This window comes from Cupressus sempervirens, chromosome 1 (genome assembly GCF_028749045.1).
Source record: "Cupressus sempervirens isolate cs-2001-9-10 chromosome 1, ASM2874904v1, whole genome shotgun sequence".
Lineage (NCBI taxonomy): Eukaryota > Viridiplantae > Streptophyta > Pinopsida > Cupressales > Cupressaceae > Cupressus > Cupressus sempervirens.
Window position 1 is genome coordinate 423,071,854 of NC_143118.1, and position 7,025 is coordinate 423,078,878.

General features: G+C 30.8%; 1 pseudogene; it reads right to left on the minus strand.

Annotated features, from left to right (window-relative positions):
• Positions 1 to 436: 436 nt before the first annotated feature.
• LOC149578082 (ADP/ATP translocase, mitochondrial pseudogene) lies at positions 437 to 1,487 on the minus strand (annotated as a pseudogene).
• Between the last annotated feature and the right edge of the window lie 5,538 nt (positions 1,488 to 7,025).

The window sequence follows — 7,025 nt, forward strand, 5'->3', positions numbered from 1 at the left end:
TAGAGGTTTCACCTTTTCTATAGTAGATTCGTTCATCTTGTAGACAAACCTGAGATTTCTTTGTAGTTGACCACTACTAGGATATTTAAAACTGATCATTCTTTTTTCTTTGAAAAAATAAAAGGAATTCTTTTTCTTCTAATATCAAATAATAAAATATTGTGCTTGACAAGAGATCAAATAATCATCTACAAATTCTAGATGGAAAAATCAAGTAAACTTATATTGGCTCCTAGTGTACATCAAATTGTAATTATTTTATCAAAATTGTTTTATTATAATGAACTAGAAAAGTGGTTCAAACCACCAAAAAACAATGCTTGAATAAGTTGTCAACACCATTATTATATTAGCCTCCATCTGAGCTATACTTCTTTCCAAGAATAATTAATTAAATCTCTTTGTATCTAGCCAAAACTCCAGCACCAACAATAACTCACAGGATGTTTACACTAGCACCCTTGAATAGAGACTTGGCGCCTTTCTTCTTCAAAATGTATTGAAAAACATCCAAAGAACTCTTTTATTTCACCACCTCACCAAATGTCATCATCATTCTTCTATGTACAATGTTAATAGGATATGAAGCAAGAGCAACACCAATTGTAATACCCCCTTGAATAGAGACTTGACACCTTTCTTATTCAAAATCTATTGAAAAGAATCTAAAGAACTCTTGTATTTCACCACCTCACCGAATGTCATCGTCATTCTTCTACGTACAGTGTTAATAGGATATGAAGCAAGCGAAATACCAACTATAATACCCCAACCAAGAAGACAACTTGCAAGGAATTTATTCTGAAGATCCCTATCCAAAACAATGGGCTTTAGGGAATCATACATTCCAGAGTATAGAACACAGTACACAATAATGTCCACACAAGAGATGTTGAATCTATGGTAAAGACCAAAAATTCCATCTCTCTTTATATTTTTATGGTATACATCAACAAATCCATTGAATTGTCTCTCTCCACTTTTCTTTGTAGCTATTAGCTAGCCTTGTTTGAGCATAGTCCAAAGAATAAACAAAAAGAAGAGATGATGCACCAGCCGCACCACTAAAAGAAAGATTTCCAAAAAATTATTTCCAATAACCATCCTTATATTTCTTAAAATTTAACAGGTTCTTAAAGTAATCCTTCAAAGAAAAGTTGAGAGCTTGAGTGGGGAAATAGTGAATGACATTGGCAGTATTTCATCTCCACAAAGGAATGATACCTTCATCCTTGAATATTTTTCAACCAAAACAATTTTGAATGCCTTAGTATAGCTCAGAGAGACAACCAAAACAATCTCCAATGCCTTAGTATAGCTCAGAGAGATGACCAGACTTTGACATTTCATCCTGATTTTTAATCAATAGATTGACTCATTCAATGGGGGCAGCTACCATTTTGGATACAGCAGTAGAGACATGCATTAAAAAAATCAATCATGAAACCTTTCACACCTTTCTCTAAAGGTGTTGAAACAATATGCATGACTTTCATAAATTAAATTCATAGAAAAATTAAAATATATTTCATATATGGTAAATAATGACCTGGCTACCTTGTTTCCTAGATTTCATTTAACTTTCTAGGTCTCCTCCCAATATCATATAAAAGAAGGCATGTTGAAAGGTGTCATTTTTTTCTAAAGCCATGAATACATGAATTGTTAGATTCTAAAGCCTATAATTATAGAGCCTATTGTAATCAAACCAGCAATCCTTTCCCTCTTCAATGAAAAATCATTTAATTGTAACTTGTACTCCACCTAGGGTAGGTACTTCTAGTAATCCATACCGAAGATGTACATTAGATCTCCATGAGATTGAGTACCCTACAACTTAAACATGTTTGAGGTTCAGCTTTTGTGCATGCAAGTGTAACATTTACATTAGGCAATGGACTCTAAATTTTTGTTTGTTCGATTGTACAAGGATAAAAAGTTCTATTGTAAAAGGAATTTCTATTTTAAAACTATATTTCAAGTGTTACAAGACTAAAATCATTTGGTCGATTTCACTATCTTACTATAGTCATTTTTTCTTGTAGAATGGAAAATATAAAGGCTTTTAAAAATGCCTTGATTATGAATTACAAAGTGAAACCATAATATTCTCACCTATGTTAAGCCGTCTAATTTTTCCTTATATTTTATTATTTTTGAGAGCTATAATTCTTTTATTTGCATGTCTCTATAGGCCCATAGCCTTTTACAACAATTTTCATTCATTCCCTCCCCATAGGACTTTGTGTTTCATTTTTCAATAGGCATCTATCTCTGTTTTCCTTAAAATCAAAGCTCCTAGAAGTCTCAAGTTTTCAATGGACATAGGTATTGACAAAATTATTGTGTAGCTGAAATAAGGAACCCACAATCCTCTCATGGTAGTAAATTAATTTGTCAAAATGCTCTTAATATTGTTCTTCTTTTTATGTTTGTTAGGATCCTTTAACAGAAAAAATGTATTTATTTTTTGTGGATATTTCTATGGCCAAACCAAAGGACCAAATATTACAATAATGGAAATCTTTTAATCAATGATTTTCTTTATGTGGCATTCCTAACATTACCAACGGTGTAATATATGCCTTGTGTTTAACCTCCCTAGCTAAGAGGGAGTGTTGATGTTTGGAAACCTTTTGCAAATTGTTGTGAGATAAAGCTATAATTGAAATTGTCATTATATTAATTATATTAATGGATAGACATATCCCATGAAATGTCTCCTCTTGGTTTATTCCTCATACAACTATAATAGGTCAATGCCATTTGAAAAAAACATACCAAACATTATGGCATTGCTACTACAATTGCAGCAATCCTGATGAAAACCAACAACTTATGATAACATTTACAAAGCATATTGTATTTATTATTTCATGGTAGCCTCCTATTTGGAGGTGATATTTGAAGAAAATCTAATTTTACATTAGTAATTTAAGTTATAACTTATTTTTCATTGGTGGAAGTTGAGATGGACTTGTGGATCATTTTGATAATATTCAATGTAAAAAAGAAAAGTTATTAGTGACATCACATTTTACAAGATTAAACATAGGAGATGGAGGATTGAGTTTCATAGTTGTAGGCTAAAAGACAAAGATTTGAGTGCATCTATAGCTCAAGTGTAGGATGAATTTCTTGTTGTTTCCCCTTTCTTGTTTTATGATCTATATTAGATGACAAATGTTTATTTGATGACGATGTGGTCATGTGATGATTAAAACTACCAAGTAATTGGGGAGCTAGGTTGTTGTAGAAACATGAGTAAGAAGGACATAGTTTTTCATGATTGTTCTTGTTTACATGTAGACTAATTTTATATGATATTTGTTTCAAATTTTAAGTCAAATCCTTATTTGATTTGTATATGTAGCTTGTGTGGATTTTCACCCTCTATCATAACACCACAATCGTAGCACTTCAAGAATCTCCAATAGTGAGAAATTCTCTACTTTGTACCTCTACATTGGGGTTTAGAAGAATTCCCTTCTCCCCTATTTACCACCTTTTTATTCAGCATATTTATTTTTCCATTTATTTTTTCTCTTAGCCTTTTGAAAATTGTTGTGCCTCATCCAAGGTGTTACATCTTATCTAGCTCTTGCATGATCAGTTCTTGTATATGCTTGAGCTAATTGTTCTTCCACCATAAAGTAGCATGAAACTTCACTTTTAGTTCTACAAATTTGACACTTCATAGCCAATCTTCCTCAAACCCCTCCAACTCAAAGTATATAGTATATTTAGAACTCCTCTATCCAATCTATGCAACATTCACAATTCAACTTTTCTTTAAAATTAGATATAGCAATTTTAATGTTGTCCCTTTGTACATAGCTGTGATGACTCTTCCATAGAATATATGCCTCCAACTTGGGCCCTTTGAAGTTTAGGTTATTCCTATTCCTCATGCCTCAAACTAGCCTCAAGGACTACCAACCTCTTGAGTAGTTCATCATCAATATTGCTTATTTGCCTTTAGCTCTATAGTTTAACCGGATCCCCCTTTTGGCTATGGTGCTCCAATACACTCTAATGCATCTATCAATCAAAGTTACCTAAGTATAACAAAAAAGATATAATAGTACAAGAAACCCAAATTAGAGATCAACAGAGGGAAAAGAACTTGACACACACACTACAAAACTTATTTATTTACTTGTATAGATCATGCAATAGCATGTTGATGGGAAAAGAACATATAACCTAGGTTGTATGGGTATACATACCCACAACCCTAGGATGGGTACCCAAGGGTTGTACTTGAAGTACCAAGTACTCAGAAAAAAGCATCATGGCTAAGGAACTTGATTTAAAAAATTTATTTTTGTTCTAGGTTTTTGTTTGTGATTCAGCTTGTTATTTATCAAGCTTAATTCAATATGAAATTATTTTAGAGCATTAATTCAATACTACTTAATAGTAAACATTATCACTATTCATGTTAGAAGATTATCATTTGTAATATGTCATTGTTATATAATTTTGATCTTCTTGTTCATGATTAAAGTCTACAAAAATATACCGCAAATCTAAAATTGCAAAAGATACATTACATCTGCAAAATTTATCATTGTTCTTGTTTTGTGAAACCATTGTCATGACTTATATTTATTTTTAAATTTTCTATAAATATTAAATTATATATATAAAAGAAAAGTTTGATGTACTTAAGTACTCTTGTCACCTATTTTTAAAAAAAGTTGTACCCATACTGGTACTAGAACAGGTACCCTAATTACCCAAGTACCCTGCCCTATTCAACCTTTCTTATTTAACACTTTACTCCAACATCCTATAGCTAAATTCCCATTAAATGTTTAAGAGAATGCCTTACAAAAGCCTCCTACTACCTATTCTATAAACACTACTCCAAAATGCTATCAAATTAAATAGAACTTCAACTTTCTACTTTTAATAAAGAGAGACATTGAGGAGAGGAATGTTTTCAAAATTACTCAACCAATAAACCACAACATGATAGAAATAGATTAAAATATCTCAACTTTTGTTGAATATGGCATATTCTCTTAGTTTTCTATATTTTGACCTACATGGCATAGAAATGGTGGATTTATTTGTGTGTCAATAGGATGTGATACTTTTTGTTGTTTTTCAATATATGTGAAACATGTTTGTGCTCACCATTTTCACCATTGATAATTTATGGTCCTAATTAATCTTTATGTTATATTGCCTTGAAATAGTAGCTAAAGGGAGGAAACTTTTACATTTGATCATGGACATTGTTTTGTTTTAATTTTTCCATTAATATCCAATTGTGAGATCCAACTGATACATTTCTTCATAAATAAAATAATTATTTATATTTGATACAAGGACCAAAAGTACAACAAAGATTCTTAAGCAATCTTATGGTAGCTTAAAGGAGGAAAATTTTGCATTAGTAGTGTAGCCCACAATTATTTCAGCAATATTTTTCAAAAAAATTATAAAATGTTAGAATATATAGTTACTCATCCTATAATATACCACCTATGAGGTTTTGATATCCATCTACATAACATGAACAACAATCATAAGTCTTTTTATCTACTACAATCTCATTCATATTTTTGATTGCTTGTCACGCAATTTTTATATATAAGTAGACTCCTAACTACAATGTTGAACTATTCTCCTGATATTATTGATTCATCCCCTGCAATGCACTATTTGTGCTTATTCATGATCGAGGACTGATTGACTAGGGAAATTTTCTAAGGCATGTGCACTAGACTTTAGTGAGGAAGCGCATGAAAAACAAAGAAGCATCTAATACTTGGGAAATGCCTACTTTTTATAATGTTGTTTTTATTTATTTTAAAATCATTTTTAGACTTTGAGTTTGGCTGGGAAAGATAAAAATGGGTGCCCTAAAACTAAAGATAACATTGAAAGCACTTGATATACCAAAAAAAATTATTTCATCTCATTATGAATTAAAAGACCAAAAACAACATATTTTTCTTGTTCAACTTTCTTCCTATTTGCCATTATGCATATTAAATAATGATCATTTATCATGACACTAAAATTTGAGCAATTCACATTGTAGTATTTTAATTGTTTTGGCAGCCTTTTTAAAACCTTTAGGGTACAAATATATTTATCTGATTTGTACATGTGTCAAAAAAACCAAATTAGGCAATAGAAACCAAAATAAAATTATAAAAAAAGTAGGAAATTTTTTTGTGAAATACTAGAGACAAGGCATGTCAAATATAGTGATGTTTGGCATTTTTTATAGTCATATTTGGCAAGACTTAATGAGAAGGAAATCATTTCAAGTTTTGGATATTGTTAGCCTATAATTCCTATAATGTTATGTTTGATAACATTGCTGATTTAGTGATGTACTAATTGTCCATAGTAAGTTGGCTGCCACTCTTGGGTTAGTTATGTGTTAGTTGGTTGATAGTTGTGTTACTTTTAGTAGCCATCAAGTCCTTTAATATGTTGTGCATCGTCAAGAAAAGTAGTATGGGATAGTTGAATGAATTGTAATCCTTGGCCAACCATCTCTAGTCTTTATCTTTGCAATAAATTCATGAGAAAATAATTTAATAAAGATATATTTTACTCCTATATTTGGTATGCATTTGATCTTTATTATTGTTTCATGTATGTAACTTATTAAATATAGCAGTAGGTAGTGGGAAGAAGGGTCAACATCTTTTTAAAAAATAATTCCGATAGTCAATATGCCAAATTGAGCAATAGTCCAACATGCCCTCCCCATCCAAGATTTATGTGGGGAGTTTGCATCCGATGTGGTGTGATGAAACTAAATTCAGATTTAGATAATCAAACTAGAGTTGCTCTTAAATATATTCATAAGGCACCCATTTTATGAAAGCCAATTGCATGATTTAATTATTTGTTTTATTTCCTTGAATTGTGACTCAATTATTAAGAAAACAACCTTTTCTTAAATGCTTTTACAAACTGATTTTCCTATAGACAATAAAAATAGTCTTAAATTTTCCTTGTATAATTCTTTGCATTGATCTTTTAGCAAATAA